The following is a 21,195-nucleotide window of genomic DNA, read 5'->3' as shown; positions in this document are numbered from 1 at the left end:
TACTTATTTTTATTTTACATGTATGGGTATTTGGCCTGAGTGTATGTCTGTGCGCTGTGTGTGTGTGCCTAGTGCCTGCAGAGGCCAGAAGAGGGTGTTAGAGTCCTTAGAACTGGAGTTTCAGATGGTTGTGTGTTAGGAATCAAACCTGGGTTCTCTGTAAGAGGAGTCAGCACACTTAACCACTGAGCCACCTCCCCAGTCCCAAATCCACTTATTGGCATGCACATGTCCATGTGTGCACATTCATTTATGTGCACGCCATGCTTACATGGAGGCTTTCTGTTTTGTGTGATACAAAGTGAACCCAGGGCTTCTCTGTTACGTGGCTTGGAGGCAGACTTCGGAACTGAGAAGTCAGTCCACCCACTCTGCTCCCTGCCTCCCTGTGTATGCGATGCTCCTGAGCCTGCTGAACAGGGGCTCTGCCTCTATGTGAGATCCTGGCTATCTCTGGCCCTTGTTTTCTCTGCCCGAGACATGGGTACAATAACTCAGCTTGCCTGGGGGGGTTCTTCAGACTGACTGGAAGTTGGGGGGGCAGTGAAAACACCAGTTGGACACCTGTGAGTAGACAGGCATTTCCAGCCACCAGCCAGGACCAGAGCTCAGTGACTGCCAGGTGTAGGGTGGAGCTGAGTTAACTCCTGCCCTGTGGAGCAGTCACATGGAATCGGGGCTATTGTGGGGCTCATTGGGACTGGGGGAGGGTGCCTTGGATCTGAGCACAGTGGACAGGGGTCAGAGGCAGGTGGAGCAGAGAGATTGTCATTGTCCAGGTATGGGGTCATAGACCTGTTGATGGTCTCAGATCATAGGGACTCTTGCTTAGCAACAGAACCCTGATAAACAACAGGCTGCCCTTGGTCCACTTCTTGGTGTGTGCGTGAGCGCATCTGGAGGTTCCAAGATGAAGCTTACTTTTTGTGGGTCTCTGAACCCAGTTGCCACTCGAGTCTCAGGGCTGTCACCAGGAGTCCCACCCACCTCACACATAAATAGATTTCCTGATTTCTGGCCTTTCCTAAGATTTTATCAGAGGGTTCAGCAAGACCGTTCCTCCTCCCTACAGAGCTGGGGTCAGCTCCACTTCCTGCCCCCTCTCCTGCCTGCCTGGCCTGGGTGACAGCTCGACTGGGTCCTCCATTTCATTGTCTTGTACCTTGTGTTCAGTTCGAAGAAAGCCACCACTCTCCACACCTCTGTTTTTGTAAAAACTGCCACACTGCCTGTAACCTGTTTGAGCTGGTCTCCTGTGGTCCCTGTATAACCTTTACAAGGCAACAGGGATGTGACCACCTCTCTCCCAAGTATCAATCATTTGACTCAGAAGGAATGGTGACACAGTCATAACAGCCATGAAACTCAGAGTCCCCGTGAGGATGAGCTTGGAGAACTGACCTGGGGAAGAGTCACCGAGTGGAGGGAACCTGAACACACATTTCCCAGTGGAGTCTCCAGACAGCCTTGTCCTCTGTGGCTGCCAATGCTGTAGAGAAAGCATCTTAAGTCTGTATGGATGAGGCACCTGTCAATAATAGACTGATGGCCTATAGCTTAGGTAGGAAATAGGAGGTGGGACATCCTGTAGGCAGAGAGGATTCTGGGATATGCCAGGCAGGAGGTTTGGCTGAGAAGATAGAGTATAGGTGCATGGTCCCTGAGCACAGGTAACCAGCCATGTGGCAGAATATAGGTTAAAATAAATGGGTTAGCTTAAGTTATGATTCTAGTCAGAGAAGAGCCTAGCTATATGGCCAAGGTATTTGTAAACATATTTTGAGTCTGAGTCTTATTTCCAGGAGCCTGGGGCTGGGAGGAAGAACTGGACTCACAGAATGCATCCTCTCAAGTACCGAGATGAAATTCTCCATGATACTTCATGCCCTGGCCAGGAATCCCATCTTCCCACATCCATGGCTCCCCTCACCCAAGACCAAAGGGGCTCTGGTCCACTTCTTCAGACCTGTTCATCTTCTCTGCTGTGTCAGAGCACAGAGACCATCAGCATGTGGAGCTTTTCTGGAAGAAAGCCTACCTTTCCAGATCCCCGCACAAACTGTCAGTAAGCTCTGTTTAATACACACGACCCGCAGCCCACCTTTGGATCCACACGTTTTAAAGCGGATTAGGATTTTAAATCGGGTGAGGTTATGGTTGTGTGCATTTGTTTTGATGCCTGACTTGACTTCAAGTTTCAGTTCTGATGCTTTCCAGCTGTGTGGTCTTGGGCAAGTTGCTTAACCTCTCTGTGATGTGTTTTCTTCCAAACTACAAATCGGTTAGCAATAGCTCTTGTGTTATTGTAGCGAATGAGCAGACACATGGGAAGTCCTTGGTGGTACCTGTTAGATGGGTATTCTGTAACTACCAGGAGATTTTGCCCCATCCCAGGATAGAATAATTTTCAAACAGGACAGTGGGAATGGGACACCCTAGCAGCCCCCGCCATCCAGGAAGGCTTTACCACGGAGCTGGCAGCTCATATCGCAGAGGGGTGGGACAGTCAACGAGTGGGCCACCAATTAGCGTTGACAAGGTGACTAAGAGAAATGTGTCTAACCGGGCGGAATTGGCCAGAACCAGTTCCCGCAGCCGAGCTGCTGGGCCTGCAAATTTCTGGCCTCTAGAATTCTTAGGCCTTATAGCTTCTTCCCAGTGAGCTCCCAGGTGTCCTCCTGAGGCCCTGCCGAGGCCTCTGCGGTGGGTGCGTTCCATTTGTCAGGGCATGGGGTGATTCTCTGGGCACCCCTGGAAGTGGCCCGCAAAGTTCAAGGCTGAATGCCCGGCTCTCATTATCAGATCTAATTGTGGGCTCAGATTTCACCAATAGGGTGTGCAGGTGGGGGCCGAGGCAGGGGTCAACGCCTAAAAGCTTATTAAATCTCTGATGTGACCGGTAAGGCCCGTCTGGAGGCCATTTGACAACTCAAGTGCTAATTGCACCATTTGGCACAGGAATTACGAAAGTGAAGATGGTTTTTCCATTTGGGTGAGTGGTTGGGGGCGAGCTGGGCCCCCTCCTGGGGTGGCCCTTTCTGTTGCTCTGCTGGCTGGCCTGTGCTCTGTTCTCCTAGGCAGTGGTCGCTCTGGTTTGCAGGATGGCTGACTCTCCCCCTGGCCAGGCAGCCTGGTGAGCTAGAACACCTGTCTTCTCAGCTCCCCATCCAGGGCCAGGGTGTGGGAGCAGGCACCGCGTCCAGTGACGGCTCCCTGGAGCAATATGGAAGTGTTTAAGCCGGTTTGCACCGGGCAGGGTAGCTGAGACCTGAACCTTTAAATTGCTGCCGCTCCCCCGGCTGAGCAAAAGTAAATAAATAGCAGGCAGCTGCAGCCGCCCAACGCAGGCCTGGCTATCTCTTCTGATTGCAGGGCAAGTGATTAGGGAGAAATGGGAGCCCCCCCAGCCAGGGTCTGATAGAGCTGGGGGTGGGGTGGGGCAGTAAATCCACCCAGCTCTGGAGCTCGAATTAACCCTTGTGGAGCCAGAAAGGGAGAGGGCGGCAAGCATGGAGTGAAAGGGGCTTGGCTTGGAGGGCCTTTTGCTACCTAAGGCATCCCCACCTCTCTGGGCCTTCTAGGGAGTCCCAGCCCTGGGAAAGCCTCAAACAAGCCCTCAGCACACCCTGGTGTTGTGGCTGAGTTTTACCTCCCATGAAGCCAAGAGCTGAAGTCTCAGCTCCTAAGACCTCAAGGCGCATCTTATCCATAGGCAGGGTCTCCAAATTGGTGGGAGAGTTAACTGGAAGGTCCTTGGGAAGAGGCTAGATCCAATCTGAGGGAGGTGATGACAACAAGCAGAGGGGTGACAGGAACACGGCCATATTGCGACCTGCAACCAGGAAGCGCCAGCCACACATACAGGTGCACAAAATACTGGGTACCAGAGTCGGTTCCTCTGCTCTAGTCTGTTTGGGAATCTCATAAGGCTGGGCTGGAAGGAGGTGAGTTAGAGTGGCTAGGACACCAAGGAGTCACAGCTGGGCACTGTGGGAACAAATGGCTTTCTCCTTAGGGGTGGGTGGGACAGAACAGCAATAGGCCTAGTGCAGTGTTAGCTGAGGTCAGGGTCCTGTGTAGGGGCTTGGAGCTGTGTCCCGTGTTGGGGAGGTCAGCCCTGAACCTGGGCCTGAAGTTCAGGTGACCCCTCATAGAGAGCTGTTGTTCTCTACTCAGGGTCACCCATGTGTAATGGTATCCAGAATGTCCTTATTGGTAAGCAACAAACAAGTCCAGTAGCTGTACAAGGCTCCACGTGGGGAAGACCTGGCTTTAGACATCCCTGGACTACAGCCGGAGTGCTGGTCACACCATAGCTTGAGCCAGGGCACCTCCTGGCTCTGGGTTCCAGAGCATGCAGCCCCGCCCACTCAGTGACATGCCATACAAGGGAGGCTCATGATGTCATTGCTGCAGTGACTTTAAAGGACCAAGTCAGGGCCATAAAGCTGTCAGGGAGGGCACAGTTCCTGGCTGACTCCTGTCCAATCTCCTGACATGCATGGGCCTCTTTGACCTTGGCTCTCAAGGTGCTTCCCCACCCCCACCCCCACCCTCACCCCCCTGCCCGCCCACAGCACACTGTGTCCCAGGGCTCTTTTGGCTTCATGCTGCCATTGAGAGCCAAGAGTGCTTCCGGGTTAAGTCTCATTGGGTCATAATTGGGATGGAGAGCAGTGGCCCAGCCAGGCCTCTTCCTGGGCTCTCATGACAGATTGAATGCCTGCGGCTCCAGGCTGACTGCAGGGTTTCAGCTCTAGTGACCCTGAGGCAGTGGGAACAGAGGACATGTTGCAGGCTTTCCTCTCTGCTCTCCCTGGCCCATCACTTTGGCTGGGCTGTCAGCAGCTCTGTGGGAACATTCTCTCAGAGAGGAGGCCCAGGCTGACACGTCCTGCCCCCAGCTAGCTCTGCTAGGGCCCTAGAGTGCGTCATCGCACTGGGCTGGCTGCCCAGGCCACTGGGGCTGATGGTAGGGAGAACCTGCCTGGGTCATCTTTCTGCTCACAGGACAGAAAGTGCCTTGTGAGCGTTACAGGAAGAAAGAGCATGGCTATGTCTCAATAAAACTTTATTTATAAAATCAAGTGCTCTGCCAGGTTTATGCTAAATGCTGTGTGTGATTTGCTGGCATGGCTTGGAATATTTTCTAGACAGAGGACCCATGGTGCATAGAGCCCAGACATGGGGTTTTGGGCATCAGCACCTCCTCTTGCTGTATTCTTTTCATCTCGCCACATTTGGGGGTGTGGAGGCTAGCTCAGACTTCATTCCGGAATTTTTCCTCAAGAATCCTGACCACATTGGGCTGGAAAAATGACATGGATGAGACCCAAGTGGGACTGCTCAGGACAGAGCCCTGGGGCAAGCCTCTGTGACAAAAGTCTTTCCTGTCTGGGATCAGTCCTCGGGATCAGCCTCACTTCTTCCACATTTGTCAGCTTCTGTTGTTTTTGTTTATTTAGTTGTTTGTTTTTGCCCCAGGCATCTTAAGAAGGGTCCATTTTGGTTAAAGGTTCTTCCATACAATTGAAGTGTTAATTCTTGGGTTGGGGAAGATAGCTCACTTCACTTCACAAGCCTGGAGGACCCGAGTTCAGATCCCCAGGGCCCGTATACAAAGTCAAACGTGGTGGAGCTCACTCAGTTAGACCAGCTGGTCTAACACACAAACATGTGCATGCACACACACAAGTGTGGAATCTTTGTCTCTAAGTGGCTGGCTCTGAGGCCTCCCTGGATGAAGGATTGCAAGGATGATGATGGTGGTGGTGGTGGTGATGATTTTACACAGTGGGCTGTCATCTGCCCTTTCAAGGCTCTGGCTTGGTCCTGTCTGTCATCTACCTCCCCTAGATGTCCCAAATCCCACACCACCTCTCGGGCTTCCAAATCAGAGTCGCAAACCCTACATTTGAATTTAGTATTTGAAAATTTACCCCAATCTTTCTTTTTCTTCCACGAGAGTTGACTTTTGAAGACTTGGAAAGAAACACTTTTTTTTTTTTTTTTTTGAGGCGCAGCCTTAACAAAGACATACAATTAAAGCAGCTCTGACCTCGGCTGCAGCAGGTTTCCACCTGTTGGGAGCAGGAAATGTGCTTCTCAGCGGGAAAGCAGCTCCCTGCTCTGGTGGCCCGGAATCCCCAGCCCGCTGCATTCTTGGGGCTGCGCTGTTTGGCAGACCTCTTGCTGACGGTCAGCTGACAGATGGCGAGGCTGAGGCTGAGCAGCTGAGTGGAATGGAAGGGGAGCCAGCCCTGGGGCTGTGTCATCAGAGATAGCAAGTCCCTCTGCTCTGTGGAAAGTGCCCAGGACTCTGGAGGGCTCTCAGACATGGGTGCACAGGGGTGTCCCCTGTTTTTTTGTTTTTGTTTTTTAAAGATTTATTGGTGTGGGCATATGCCTGTATGCACACGCATGCCTGTGCCTGCTTGCACGTGTGTGTGAAAGCCATGTACAGTTGGATGACTGCAAGGTCCAGAAGCAAGCGTCAGACCTGGAGCTGCCGGTGATCGCGAGCCTCCGAGTGGGTGCTGAAAACATAACCCAGGTCCTCTGCAAGAGCAGCAAGTGCTCTTGAACACTGGGCTCACGGTGGGAGTTGAGAGCCTTCTTAGTCACTATATACTTCCGGCTCATCTGGTAAAAGGGATAACAGGGGAAGAGAAGCTGAGGGGAGATTGTCGGGGGGCAGAGCGCCCCCTGTGGAACAGTGGGGTATTGCATCCCTTAGGGAAGATGGGGCTTCCTGGTGGCCTTGTCTCCCTTTCCTTTCCTTTGGCTAACTAGGTTAGCCCGTGGTTTGCAACCTGGCTTCATATTTTACTGAGAGACATGGAGAAGCCACCAAAGGTGTCTCAGCTTCCTCAGCTGTGACTCCCTGGGAGATGAGATACCCCCAGCACCGTGCCTCCCCAGGTTGTCTGTCTCTGGGGCTTGGAGAGATGTCACGCCTAGGTGACAGTCCCAGCAGAAGCTCAGAAAGCAGCACCTTCGCAGGCTGGAGGTTATTTTTATTAGAAATGTTGTGGTTGTTACTGAGGGAAAGGAGGCAGGCACCCCACACCCTTCCCAGGGTGACGTCACTGTCTGAAAACAGCCATGGTGGACTCGGGGGTCAGCAGGGGTCACAGAGTAATCTCACTGGTCGCCCGGTGTCCCAGGCTGGCCCTGGTGCTGACTCAGGAGCTCCAGGCCCCATATTCCAGTGGAATTGCTGACTCCCTTGGCTGGAGAACAGGGATGCCACTGCCCTGCCTTTTGCTCCACTCATTTGTCAGTCATCAGTCTCAGAGACTGGGAGCATGGTCTGTCCCAGCCAACTAAAGCTCCCAGGCACGTGTGCCACCAACCTCTGTAGGGACCTGGGCTGTCCCTGGATCTCACTAAGCTTCAGTTTCCATACCTGTCAGAGAAGAATGTTGACCTGACTCTTAAAGTTAGAGCCATGAGGCACCTGATATTTTTATTGTTGTTGCTTGGTTCTGTTTTGTTTTGTTCTGTTTTGTTTTGTTTTGTTTTTTTCCCGACAGGGTTTCTCTGTGTAGCCCTGGCTGTCCTGGAACCCACTCTGAGGAGCAGCCTGGCCTTGAACTCACAGAGACCCACCTGCATCTGCCTCCTGAGTGCTGAGATTAATGACGTGTGACTCCCTGCCCAGCCTGGCCTGAGGCACCTGCTATGGGAACACTAAGAAACTCACAGCCATGGGAATGAGTGATAATTTAATACAGGACTTTAAAACTCAGGAAGCCCTGCAAACCAAACCAAATCACCCCCAAACAAACAAACAACCCATTAGAGGCAGATTCTGGCTGTGCCGAGCACGAACAGCCCGTCAGTTCCCAAGATCATGGCGCTGACGGAGTCATGAACACAGCATCTAAGTGTCAGAAATCTGCCTAGGACACAGACCTTGGTGACAAGGACTCTGCCTAGGACACCACAAGACCTTGGTGACAAGCACCAAGCTCCTTCTGAGAGACATACACCCTGCTTGTCCTCTGACGTTAACTGAGCCTCAGATCAGATCAGAGCCGGTGGCTGAGAGAGAACTCAGAGATGGTTGGTACCTCTGGAAACCTGCTCTCGTCTCCTCAAGCTTGGGGCTTGCTCTGGAACTCACCTTCCTTCAGCTCTTCGGGGTATCTGAGGTTTGACCCAGAGGTCAGACTTCCCCACGGCCAGTGGCCAGTCTCCAAATCACCTTAGGTGAGTCTACTTCCTCTCTGAGCTCAGTTTTCCCATCAGCAAAAATGGGATGACAAGAGCCTATTCTACAAAGCTAATTGCCGTCTCAGGCTGGGAGCCTCACTTGACCCACGGCCCTTAGTTCTTCTGGGCTCCCTCTAGTCCTTTAAATATCTGCACAGTGTGTGCTGTCTCTGGAACAAGCTGCATCCTGCAGCCATTTATAACAATTCCTGTTTCCAGTGCAGAGTCCAATCTTGCTGATACGGAGGGAAAATGTCGAGCCCTTTGCTGTATAAATTCAGCCAACGTTTTATCGCGCCGGACCCCTTGAACGCAGACGTTTGTTTCTCATTAAGCCGGTGAATGAGATTTACTAATAAGCCGAGTGAAATCTAATTAGGGCAGGGCCCTTTCCTGTAGGCTCAGTTCTCGGGGGGCTCAGCTGGGCACCTCAGAGCCAGCACCTCCTTAGCTGCCCGGAAACCCTGCTGTAGCCCCTTTGCAGGCAGCCTGCGAGCTGGCACCGTCCTCGTACATGCGTTTCCTGAAAATGAGTTATTTGTTGCCTCAAGGACCTAAACCCAAAATAGATACGGACAACACGGACACGGGGTGGTAATGAAACACATGCGTTAGACCCAACTTTGCAATTCATATCGGATGGGTGCCTGAGATGGAACCCAGGCAAAGATCTTGCAGATTAAGGCCAGGGCTTTTCTTGCCTTTCGGAATTATTTAAAAGTTCTGTTTCAGAGGCCCGGGGAATGGTAATTTAGCCTCAACTGAGAGTGTTGGCGTCAAATGCTTCTGCTCGAGCAGGTGTGTTTCCATGGACACGTGGGGCCGTGGGTGGTGAGATTTTACTGCAGGGCTGGGTAGAAGCGCTCGCCACACAAGTGTGTGGACCTGAGGCTGACACAGCACCCACGTAAAACAGCGGGGTGCAGCAGCAGGTGCGTGCTAGGAAAGCAGAGACAGGCGGATCCCCCAGGCTCTCTAGCCAGCAACATCACTGACATGGTTCAGTGAGAGACCTGATGCCAATAATAATAATAATAACAATAACAACAGTAACAATAATAATAATAACTGTTATTATTATTATGTCTGAACACACAAAACCACGAAAACACAAAGTTACTATTGTGTCGTTGGGTGTGGTGATGTATAGCTGTAATTCCAGGTCTCAGGAAGTCAGGGCATGAAGATCGTAGACGTAGAGGCCACCCTGGAATACATAGCACCTTAGGGTATACACAGTTGCAGGATAAGACTCTGTCTCACACAAACAAACAAACAACAACAACAACAACAAAATCCTCTTTCCAAACAAAACGCAACAGAAGGACAACAAAATCTGTTGTACACCGCGGCTGCAAAACGCAGGCGCTCCAAGTCTAGCTGAGGTGAGCTATGACCCCCAGCTAGTTACTTGGGGTCATGGGTCACAGGGCAACAAGGCTCAGCGATTCTCTCTTTGACACATAGCTCACGGTGATCAGCAGACCCATCCCCCTTTGGTCTCACGAATGTGACCTTTAAGGCTTAAAAAACAACCAACCAAACCAAACCAACCCAGCATTGTGACTTTGCAGACTTGAACACTAGCGTGGCTCTGCTCACTCTGGTCACATCTGCAGCAGCAGGAGTCTTCCTTTGAGCCCTGGAAGGAAGGTGCCACTCTGAGAGCCTGTTCCTCCAGACTTATCTGCCACAGCCTCTGCAGATCACAAGATCCCCTTTCTACCCGAGGCTCGGGCTTCTGTGGTGAGCTCTGTACCCCGAAACTCCAGTTTGTAGGTATTTCCTGTCAGTCCCCCAGTCCCCCAGTCCCCCAGTCCCCGAGGCCACTTTCTTTAGTTTCTGACCCTGGCAGGGTCTTCTTGCATCTCCTGGGTTTTTGGATTCTTCCATGCTGGGAATTATGATTGTCATGGAAAGTTATAATGTTCCATATTATAGTATTATATATTATTTTATAATATTATGTATTATATAATATTTTATAACATTACATATTCACTAATTTATTCTAGATGGTTTTACTCAAAATAACCTCAAGTTAGGAACACTAACATTACCACCAGCCATGAGAGGCCCTAATCATGGTCAGCGGCTGTTTCACCCAATCCTCTATCAGTTTCTTTGTCTCCGTCTCTCTGTTTCTTTCTCCCTTTATAGGTTAGACATTCTTGGCTTTAGGGTGTCTTCCTCTTGTTCTCAAGTCCGTGTTGGCTTCTACTAAAAAGGTCTTGAACACCTCTCACCTTCCTGTCTTGAGCTTGGTCTGGCTCACGCCTCATATCTGAGGAGTTTCCTTCCCTTCGTTCCCTCAATCACTGCTCCAGAGCTGAGCCAGCCCTGAGCCCATTCTCCCTCCTCCCCTCCTGGTCCCCAGGTCACACACCCAGGGCAGGGTAGCCTTGCAGTGGATAGGGTGAGTTTCTGCCTTGAACTTTACAGAGGGGCACAGAGACACTCTTGGTAATGCTTGTTGCACAGCACAGCCATGCAACTCAGCACAGCCACGCAGCTCAGCACAGCCATGCAGCTCAAAACACCCATGTAATCCAGCACTGCATTTTCTTTGCACCCAGAACTGGGGAGATTTCTCCAGTCTAAATGTCTCTGGATGGCTGGACTCCAGGCTCATTTGTCTTCGGGGTCTGAGATTGTTATCCCAGAGGTCATGACGCCATTCTAACCGTCCACCCCATCTAGTTACAGACAGATGAGGGGAGTTAATTAGAGCTCTGTCTGTACCACATGTACCTATAGCGAGTGCCAGAGGGACACACAGGACATACGTGCTGGGCATCTTCTAGGCAGTAAAGCAGCCCTGAGCAAGGAGAGAGGAGGAAGGTTTCAGAGCTGTAGCAAACTCAACTGAGACTTGGATCCAAAGACAAGAGTCCCTTCCACAGCGGGAGCAGACTCTCAGATGACCTATGTGACATTGCAGACAGGGTCTGATGAAGGTGTGCCCTGAGATGAGGGCACGTGAGCCATGTTGATGAGCTACCAATAGAGACTAAATGTTCATTCTGGAGGAGACAGCAAAGGGATACGGTGAAGGTCAACAGGTCCGGGAGGCAAGCCAGGCAGCCTCAGAGATGCGCTTCTGTGAGAGACTCTCAGGGTGATGAAGCTGGGTTTTGGGAGAGGGGTGGGGAGAGCCGGGCAGGGGACCAGGTCTGTGAAGCATTTAAACCCTCATGCCAGCCAGCAAGGTGGTCTTGCTGCTCCTGTTATACGACCAGGAAACTGCAGCTCAGAAAGACCTGGAACTTGCCAGCATTAAGGCCTAGGGAGAGCACTGGTCTTAACCGAACAGATGTCTGTGGGGGTGACTCCTAGCTTCTCTCTCACTCAGTGACTGGTGGAAAAGTCTGCTACTGGACAAAAGTGGAAATTTCCCCAAGGCGCGGTGCTGGCATACACCCACAGAACTGGGAGCATACGGTGAGGTGGGCTTCTGAGGTCGCTGTGTGGCTGCTTCGAGGTGAGCGGGCACCCTGTGCCAGCACCTCTTACCCCAGGATGCTGCAGTGGAGACTCCGCCAGTGTGTGGTCTGAGGGATCGAGGATGATGCCCGGATTGCTCAGGGATGATATGGGCGGGGCATGCGCTCCTCACTTAGCTGACAACCGAAGAGGAACCGTCTCTCTTGCAGCTCTGGCTATGTAAGAGACACACCTGTCTTTCTCTCCATTCAGTCCCCCGGACCCCACAAACGGGTATTGGGTCCCAGACTCAGTTTTGCTAAGATGCTGGGTTCTCATTTTCCCTGACTGAGCGATTTCCAGTTTGAGGCCAGCGTCAGATGAGAAGTCTCGCCGTGGCAGGACCTGGCAGCCTGGCAGCAGGGGCCTCACACAGGCCCAGACGTTTAATGCGCTCTGTTCTGAGCCTGACAAGGAACCCAGTCAGAAAATGCTGATTTACGGCCTCGTTCGGGCTTCCTGTTACTTTAAACCCCAAACATTTCCAGCCTCACCCAGTGCTCCGGGCCAGGGCAGCTGCCTCCAGCCACCCCCCTCTTGTCCCTGCCTCAGCACTTACATAATGCCAGAATAGATTAATCGACTTTCCAGGGCTTTGAGTTGCCATAGCTCCTCCACTACAGTCTACCACCTCCTCCTCCTCCTCTTTCTCCTTCTCCTCTTCCTCCTCCTCCTTCTCTTCCTCTTCCTCCTCTTCTTCCTTCTTTAAAATTTTAATTTAGGCGAAAGCCACAAAATGTTTGAAGGCGACGGAGTCCCCATGGTATAGGAAATGTCTGATTCCCCAATATCTCAGTCACCTCCAAAGGAAATCCCACACCCACTTAGCTGCCATTCCCAACACGACACCCCAGCCCCTGGCAACTCCTTCGGCTCTGTGGTTTGCCTGTTTGATACATTTCATGCAAGTGGCTTCGTGTTGTGAGAAGCTGCCATCCTGGAATCTTTGGCTCAACACAGCACGTTCAAGGGTCAGCCATGCTTCAAGGGTATCAGCCTTGGGGCCCCTTTCAGATGGGTGTTCATCCGTTCCCCAGCCAGAAGGCCTGCCTGGACTCTTTCTTCCAGGAGGACCATCAAGAGGAGTCGTGTGAGAATCTCAGCGTGACTCTCGTTTGTGTCCCCAGCTTCCTGTTTATATGTGGCCACCCAGCTGTGGAGTTGCCAGCCTATACCCTTGCTCTACCCACCTTGGTGAGCTGAAGCCGCAGCATGGAGGCCGGGGAGCTTCCTGACAGGGGTCATTTATGTCAGAACTAAGGCGCAACCATGGGAATTCCTCAACGGTGTGGTATGGTGGACAGAGTTTGTAGCGGGGAGGAGGGAGTCAAAGGCAGTCACAGACCTTCAAGCCGTTCCCACCCAGGGAGCACGGCTCTCAGATTCCGAACCACGACCCTTCTTGCTCTGAGATGGCTGCTGGGAGGGAGGTGGAAAGGAAGATAAGGCTACCTGAGCAAGAAGCTCATGGAGGGCCTCACGTCCTCGCGTCCAGCAGCTGTGTCCATTGAGGCAGACACCAGTCCTCCACTCTGCTCTGTTTCTTTCTTGCCCAGTCCCATGTTGGCTTTGGAGCCCCTGGATAAGGCTCCAATCCTGCCTGCTGTCTCCCAGCTGTGGGGTGCATCTCTGGCACATCGATGACCCTTGATGTCATTTTCTATGATGACACCGAGTACAAAGGGCCTGGGGTGCTGTGCACCATCTGGGTGACAACTCAGTTCCTACTGACCTCTAATTCAGATTCTGGCTACCACTGATCCCATTTTACAGATTGGGAAGCTGAGGTATGGAGAAGGGAAAACAGTCTCAAACCAAGCCAGTTAGCAAAGGGAAGAATTGGGTTTTAAGCCGGGATCCTGAGAACTTCACCTCTGTGCTCTGTGGCCCCGTCGTGACTACAAGTCACTCTCTTCTATAAGGGGTAGATGGCAAACTCATAGCCCTTGTGACCTGGTGGCCACCTCAGTCTTGGTAACCCCCAGCCACAACTATTTCTGCCCCTCACACATCCTTGGCCCCTTCCTTTCCTAGAAATTGGTTTTGAAGTGATACCGACCATCTTCGCTATATCTGTAATGATGTCATCTATATCTGTGATGATGTCAGCTATATCTGTAATGATGTCACCTATATAGGTGATACCATGGTGTCACCTATATCTGACATCACTGCATCTCAGAGTTGGCCTCACTGTGGCATCGAATGCTCTGGGCACACAAGGTGTCTAGCCCATCCAGACACAGAGGAAGTTCTTGATTGAGGGTTTGTTGATTGAGTAAGTGGGTGGATGATGGTAATTTATTGATTGAATAGATGGGTGGTTCCTGGGGCTGCTGGCATGACCTGTGCAATTTCCAATGGATCCCTGATTATGGAGTCACGCCTTCGTCCCCCAAGACCCTCTTTGCTATGTGTGAGGAGAGCCCCAGCAGTCTCTGGGTAGGAGGGCTGTCTTCCCTCAGTGTAAGTAGGTGACAATTTATGATGTAGATAAGCGCTCATAAGCCTCGAAGGAAAACAGCGTATATTTGTATAGGGCCTCACTCCCAGCCGCTCCGAGGCCTCTGCAGATGCAGCTTGGGTGGCTGCCACCCAACCCAGGCCAAGTTGGACGGAGGTGCAGAGAGCCGGCCCACCATTTCCCACCCAGCCTGCTGTGGCCTGCGTGTATGGGGCCAAGGGAAGCGCACTGTCTGGAGAGCCTGGGCCACCAGCGTGGCGCGACATGCTGTTCCTCTTTGGCTGGGTAGCAGAGGGTGGGTACAGTGTAAAGGCCTCAGGGGTGTTGGTGAATTAGAGGCCCATAAACTTATAGTAAGAGCAGTGTGGACCTCCAGAACCCAATGTCTACCCTGATAGTTTCTTCTAAACACTCTGTTCACGGCCGCTTGTGCCAGCACCGGGGAGCTGGGCTGCTGGGCTTGGCTGCCATCTCCAGGGCTGTGCCCGCTGTGCCCTCACCCATCCCTGCCAGTCAGCATCAGTTCCTGCTGCCCAGTTCCAAATTCCCAGCAGTGTCTAAGTGCTTTTTGTTTTGTTTTGTTTTGAGACAGGTTCTCATGTAGCCCAGCCTGTCATTACATAGCCATGGGTGATCTTCCTGCTTTTACATCTTGAGTGCCAGGTGGCACATGCCACCACTCCTGATTTGCATGGTACTGGGGTCGAACCCAGGGCCTTGTTCATGTTAGATGAGCACTCTCCCCACTGAGCTACAGGCAATCTACCAACTAGGCTATAAGTACTCTACCAACTGTGCTATAAGTACTCTATATACTGTTCTATAAGCACTCTACCAACTGTGCTATAAGTACTCTATATACTGTTCTATAAGTACTCTATCAACTGTGCTATAAGTACTCTATATACTGTTCTATAAGTACTCTACCAACTGTGCTATAAGTACTCTATATACTATTCTATAAGTACTCTACCAACTGTGCTATAAGTACTCTATATACTATTCTATAAGTACTCTACCAACTGTGCTATAAGAACTCTAACAACTGGGCTATAAGTACTCTACCTACTGTGCTATAAGAACTCTAACAACTGGGCTATAAGTACTCTACCAACTGTTCTATATCTACTCTACCAGCTGAGCCACATCACCAGCCCCAGCGATCAATGTTAGGATTCAGTAATAAAATGCCAAGAATCCCTGAAGTCACAAGTCATCCTGTCTCTTTGACAGAACTTGCTGTGGCTTAAATAAGGGAAATCCCCAGCAACCGGGTTAGATGACAAACAGCAGATGTTCCCCTGACTGCTTCCTAGTGATGTTGGTTGGGACAATATACAATTCAGGAGTGCCTCATGGTCACCTGTGCCTGGTCCTATAGTGTTCTATGGTGGAAAATATTAAAAGAAAGGCACCCCCCCAAAAAACCCAATTAGATAATAAATACAGCTGAGAATCTTCATGAAGGTTCTAGGCTAGGGATGATTGTCACCTTGCTCTTTAGCTGACAGGTCACCAGGGGACCCTCCCACAGATCCAGGCTTGCTGTGTGGCCCGTATCTGCTTCCCCTGTACAAGGCTCTGCTGTCCGCTGGCCCTGACTGGTTTGAGTGTGATGATGGGTTTTGCTGACTATACAGTTTCTGATTTCACTTGGACTATGCCACTGTGTCACCCTCCACCTCTGCTCCTGAGATGGGTGTGGCACCAGGCAGGATCACCAAGGGCTTATCTCACTCCTTAGCTTACCTCCTGGGACACCACCAGAGGATCTGTAGAACAGTGTGGTAGACAAGCCTATTGTTTGGTTTTCTCACTAGAGTCTTTCCTCAGTGATCCAAGGCCACAAACACAGTTAGGTCGCCTGGTGACTGGCAGGCAGATGGTCACACTGGCCAGGTAGGTGGCCTGGCTTCCCTCACAGTTCCTGCTAGGCTCTGGGAAGAGGCTCATAGCTGTGGCCCAGGTACCAGGGTTTCCTGCTGTTACGTTGGCTGACATCTGTGAGCTCCTTGGAAGCAGCTTGACTCCATGTTGATGGTCAAGGCCGGCTCTCACAGGAGAGCCGCATGCTTGACTGCCCATTCTTCTGCGAGCACATCTCTAACATGGTCATTGCTTTTCTTGTCTTTGTAAGCAAATTCCTAATAGAGCAGCTTTAGGGAGGACAGTTTGTTTTGGCACATGGCTGGGCAGACACAGCCCATCATGACTGAGCGGCTTGGTCTAAGCTGGTAGCCTCTTTCTGCATGGGGATGAGGGCAGAGGTGGAGGTAACAGCAACAGCCCGGTTACCCTCCTGCAATCCATCCTCACCCAGTTCCTGGCTGGCCAGGAAGCAAATGCAGGTGTGTCTGATTCTGCTCTTGTCTTATTAACAGCGAGCGTCCCCCATCATAGCTGAGGGGTGGAGCTTCTCCCAGCACCTGTTACCATCCTCCTGGGTGACCAGAGACCACAGGTGATGGGGCTTTGGGCACCTTGCTTCCCTGTGTGACAGATGAGAGTTCATAAGAGCATGAGGCCAGCCCATGTGTGTGGTACCTGCCTGAGCCCAGCCAGCCCTGAGCTCACAGATACTGTGGTAGCCAAGCTGGGGGCTCTCTGCTCAGCCTTGCTGTGGGCAGTGTGCAGGAGACCCTTTGATTTTTGAGCCATAGGGGTCTGTGTGGGTGTGAGCATAATGTTGTATCTGTGTGTCAAACCCCTTAGAGGAAGGTGCCACTATTCCAGCCGATGGCAGCTGGGGTCCCCCGCTTTCTTCCTTCCAATGTCCATTTCCTTTCTTCTGTGTTGGATGTGCTTAAAGTTTTAGTGCTGGGGTCCCAGAATCTTAGCACTCTGAGGAGTCTTGTCTGAGCACCATTGGTCATGGTTCATAGCTGACCAAGGATGCCCTAGGAGAACCCAGCTGGTTCCAGGTTGGATGCCAGGGAGGTTAGATAAGGATGCTATAGTGTAGTCAAAGGCAGAGAGATGGGGGCTCATTTATGCCCCAAATGTGCACCAACGTCACAGGACCAACTCACCTTTTCACAGAAGAGCAATGTATAAACCAGTTCCAGAGTAGCGGAGGGCATGAAGTGGATGGATGGTTAGAGTGTTTCTGTCTGGTTGATCTCTCGATCTACCCAGTGGGTAGACACATATGATGGTGTGGACAGCACACTCACTTCATGGGAAGGACCATGGGAAGCAGAGACGCAGAACACTGCTGCACAGGTTTGAGTGTGAGCACGGAATTCAGCTGGGAGCAGCGGAGCCCATCCCAGTGCTGGTGGGAGCATCGTGCCTGTGCAGCCTAGCTCAGAGCTGGATCAGAGCTGGGGCCGACTTCTCTTTAGAGTCTCTGAGAGTCAGGTGGCCTTGAGGAGGTCACTGGCTGTCCAAGATTTTGACTCCTCATGAGCAGACTCAGAAAGGGGCTGTGTTTTCCACTGCTGTGAAGGAACACCATGGTGAAGGCAACTTATAAAATGGTGAATTGGGGCTCACAGTTTGAGAGGGTTAGAGTCCATGACGGTCATGGTGGGGAGCATGGCCGCAGGGGGGCAAGCGTGGTGCTGCAGCAGTAGCTGAGGGCTTACATCTTGAGACATAATCATGAGAGAGAGAGAGAGAGAGAGAGAGAGAGAGAGAGAGGAGAGAGAGGGGAGAGAGAGGAGAGAGAGGGGAGAGAGAAGAGAGAGAGGAAGAAGAAGAAGAAGAAGGAGGAGGAGGAGGAGGGGGAGGGGAGGGGGAGGGGGAGGGGGAGGGGGAGGAGAGAGAAGAGAGATTGATTCCAAATGACAGTTTCTTGAAACCTTGAAGTCCACCCCAGTGACACACCTGCACCAACAAGACGACATCTCCCAATCCTTCCCAAACAGTTCCACCAACTAGGGACCAAGGATTCAAGTAAGTAAACCTATGGGGGGCCACTCTCATTCAAGCCACCACAAGGGTCCCCAGCCCACCCAAGTCCTGTCCTGGGCAGCTGGCTTGTAAGGGCTGCATATACAGGACCAGAAGCTCTGACACCTCTGGGCTCTTACCCATGGTTCTCTGGTTCTATCCACTTTGAAGGCATTCATAGTGAGGCCTGCAGCTCCAGCCTCGCTCGTGCTATAGCCCAGACATTTTGTCACTCTGGCTTCAAGGTGGGTGAGCCTTCGAAGGAAGGCTTCTGAGGAAGTCACAGGGTCATCCCTGTGCCTCTGCATGATGTGCTGAAGGTTCCTAGGCCAGGCAGGTCTGGGCTAGCTGGCACCTCTGTCCCTTAGCCAGCTTGTCTTCCCCTTGATGCCCGCTGACAGATGGTGGCGCTCTGTCGGATTCTTTCTATGCTGTTAGTCAAAGGTACATCCCCTGTGGGGCCAGCTTGAAGAAAAGCCTCTGAGAGGAAGTCCCCCCCACCCCCCCCACCCCCGTCTGTGACAACTCTGTCATTCCCACATTAGTCACCACCTGAAGTCCTCCCAGGAATGCAGTCTCAAGATCAAAGAAGCCCTCCTTGCCCAGGTGAAGGCACGCAGAAGAGAACTTCCCTTTAAAAAGCAGGGGCCCGCAAGGAGCTTGGATACTGGGGGGCCCTCCCGGGAGGGTGGCTCAGGGAAGCCATGTTTCCTCCCATCAGGCCCTGCTTTCTCAAGGGCCAACTTCTGGGGGTAGGCGCTTGGGGTTGTGGCCTGGGCTGCAATCTCACCTGTGGCTTGCTTTTGTTAATAAAGTTTTATCAGAGCCCAGTCGTGGCCCTTGTTCTCTTTGTGCTAGTGTGGCAGGGTGGTGAGTTCAAGTCCAGAGGCTGTCTCCTCCTTCCATGGTCCCTGCCCACCACCTTCCACCCATGCTGCCCCGGATTCACCCCTAGGTACTGATTCCTTCAGCCAACTTGTGGTGCTGCCTGGTTCAGGGCACAGAGAACCGCTTTCCTCCGGGAGGCTGCACCCATGGCTCCGCTGGGTTGGTGCCAGCACCACTTCAGCCTGTCAGGATAATGGACCCCTCTGTCCTTTGGGTTTTACAGTCTTTGCTCTAAAATCTGAGCCTTAAGTCCACTTTGGGTTCACTTCTGTCTCTGGTGTGGGGTGGTGATCCGTTCGGTCGCTTTGTCTGTGGAGATCCGTACATCTTCCCCCACCGATGGTCTTGCCAGCTCATCAAAACCAAACAGCTATGAAAGGCAGCTTGATTTCTGGACTCGGTGTGTTACATCATCCGTTCACTCTGCTTGTCAGTCATGATGGGATAAGGGAAACTGAGGCACAGAGCTGCTAAGGAGCAAGCACAGGGCAGCCCAGAGGCTAGGCTCCTTTACCTGTTGGCGGCAATGATACAGGTTGGTATTTGAATCCCCTGGACCCAACCCCAGGCCCCTTGGTTCTGACCAGCAGCCGGCCAGCTGGCTCTCCCCGCCTTGACCCCGGAACCCTGAAATGTGCTCCCAATGGGAACACTGGTGCAGAGCCAATGCACAGTGCTATCCCAAGGGCAGAGCTAGGTCAGAAAGAGAAAGCCGTCAACCTTGCTCACTCCAAAGAGGCCCTGGGACCAGCTCAACTAAAATCTATTTAAGAAAATTAACCCCTCCACTCTGCAAGCTCGCATCTGGTGGGTGGCGGCCGTGATGTGCACAGAGGGGCAGGGGACAGTAATAGAGTCCATATGCTCGCCCTGGACGTCTTTGTGCTGGGTGGGCTTATCAAGCCCTGTGACAACAAAGGGGGCAGTTCAAAGAGCCAGCCAGATCTCCCACCCTCAACACAGTGTGCTCTCTAGCCTACCCCAGCCACCGCCACCACCTTCCCTTTTCTCTCCCCTCCTTTGACAGTGAAGTCGGGCCTCTGGTGGGAGAAGCTAGGGGAAAGACCGAGCGATGACCCTGATTGGGAGTGAGGGTCCTTGGCTGCTCCATTCTTTAGTGTATTGGTACAGCAAAGACCAGCGTGGTACTTGCCAGAGTAGGCTCCTAACATGCAGCCACGTCCACCAGTGACTCCTCCCTCATCCACCCAGGCTGATCCTGAGAGTCCCATAGGGAGTGTGTCCAGGGTAGACAAGCACAAGGGGCCCTGTCTGCTAGACACTGTCACCTCTCCTGATGGCTTAAGTGATACTGAGATTTCCAGTGGAATGTCTGGAGAAGCATCAAGCTGTTTTGTGTAGACGGCTGGGAGGAGAATGTAGCAGGGCAGCCTGACTTTCCCCAGTACCTTAAGATAGAGAGGCTCTCTGCTTGGCAGAGATGGTCTCCACCACTGGCAGTGATTTGAGTCACAGTTTCTTCTATCTGAGGAGAACGTTCTTGACCAGTATTTAACCAGAAGCTAACATGGGCTTACTCAACACACTCAATGATAGTAACAGTTAATATTGACGCTAGGTTCTGAAGATGTGCTAGATTCCCCCCGCCCCCGCCCCCCAGAAGCATTCCTGGGGGATGCCAGCCTGAATTCACTAGGCTCCTTCTTGTTTGATGTCTGGCAGGTGTCCTGTCCTGGGTTGGTCCTCCATGACATTCTGTGGCTGGCAGAGGGAGTCATGGAGAGACCGTGGTGGAGGTAAATTGTTCACAAGGCCCACCTCTGGGAACAGGCTCGAATGGGCTTCCATGTTCTGTTTGCTGATTACGGTGCGGGACTGTCCCCTGCTCCTTCACCGTCCTTCTGACAGACAACTGCTCAGATCATCCCGAGTTGTTGTTACCTGTGCAGCAGTCCCTGGAGCAGGAGAGACCATGCTCACTGATGTCACTGTGGCCTCTTCAGGCTCCAGCACAATAGTGTCACCAAGGACTCTTGACTCAGAAGACGGGCCAGGAATGGTGACTCATCAGCTGACCTCCTGGGTCAGCACTGGCACCTGACTTTAGGCTTGGGACACTGCTTGGGACCATATAGCTTCCAAGCCTGACAAAAAGAAGACCCTTGGAAACCCAGCCAGCTTCTGCTAGGTGCGGAGTTTGAGGCTAGCCTGAGCTATAAGAGCCTCTGTCTTGAGATGACAAAAATAAACAAGCAGAAAGAGGCCCCGCGGTCCTGCTAAGTGTGGCA

This window comes from Mus musculus, chromosome 8 (genome assembly GCF_000001635.26).
Source record: "Mus musculus strain C57BL/6J chromosome 8, GRCm38.p6 C57BL/6J".
Taxonomy (NCBI): Eukaryota; Metazoa; Chordata; class Mammalia; order Rodentia; family Muridae; genus Mus; species Mus musculus.
Note: the sequence above shows the minus strand (reverse complement) of the source record.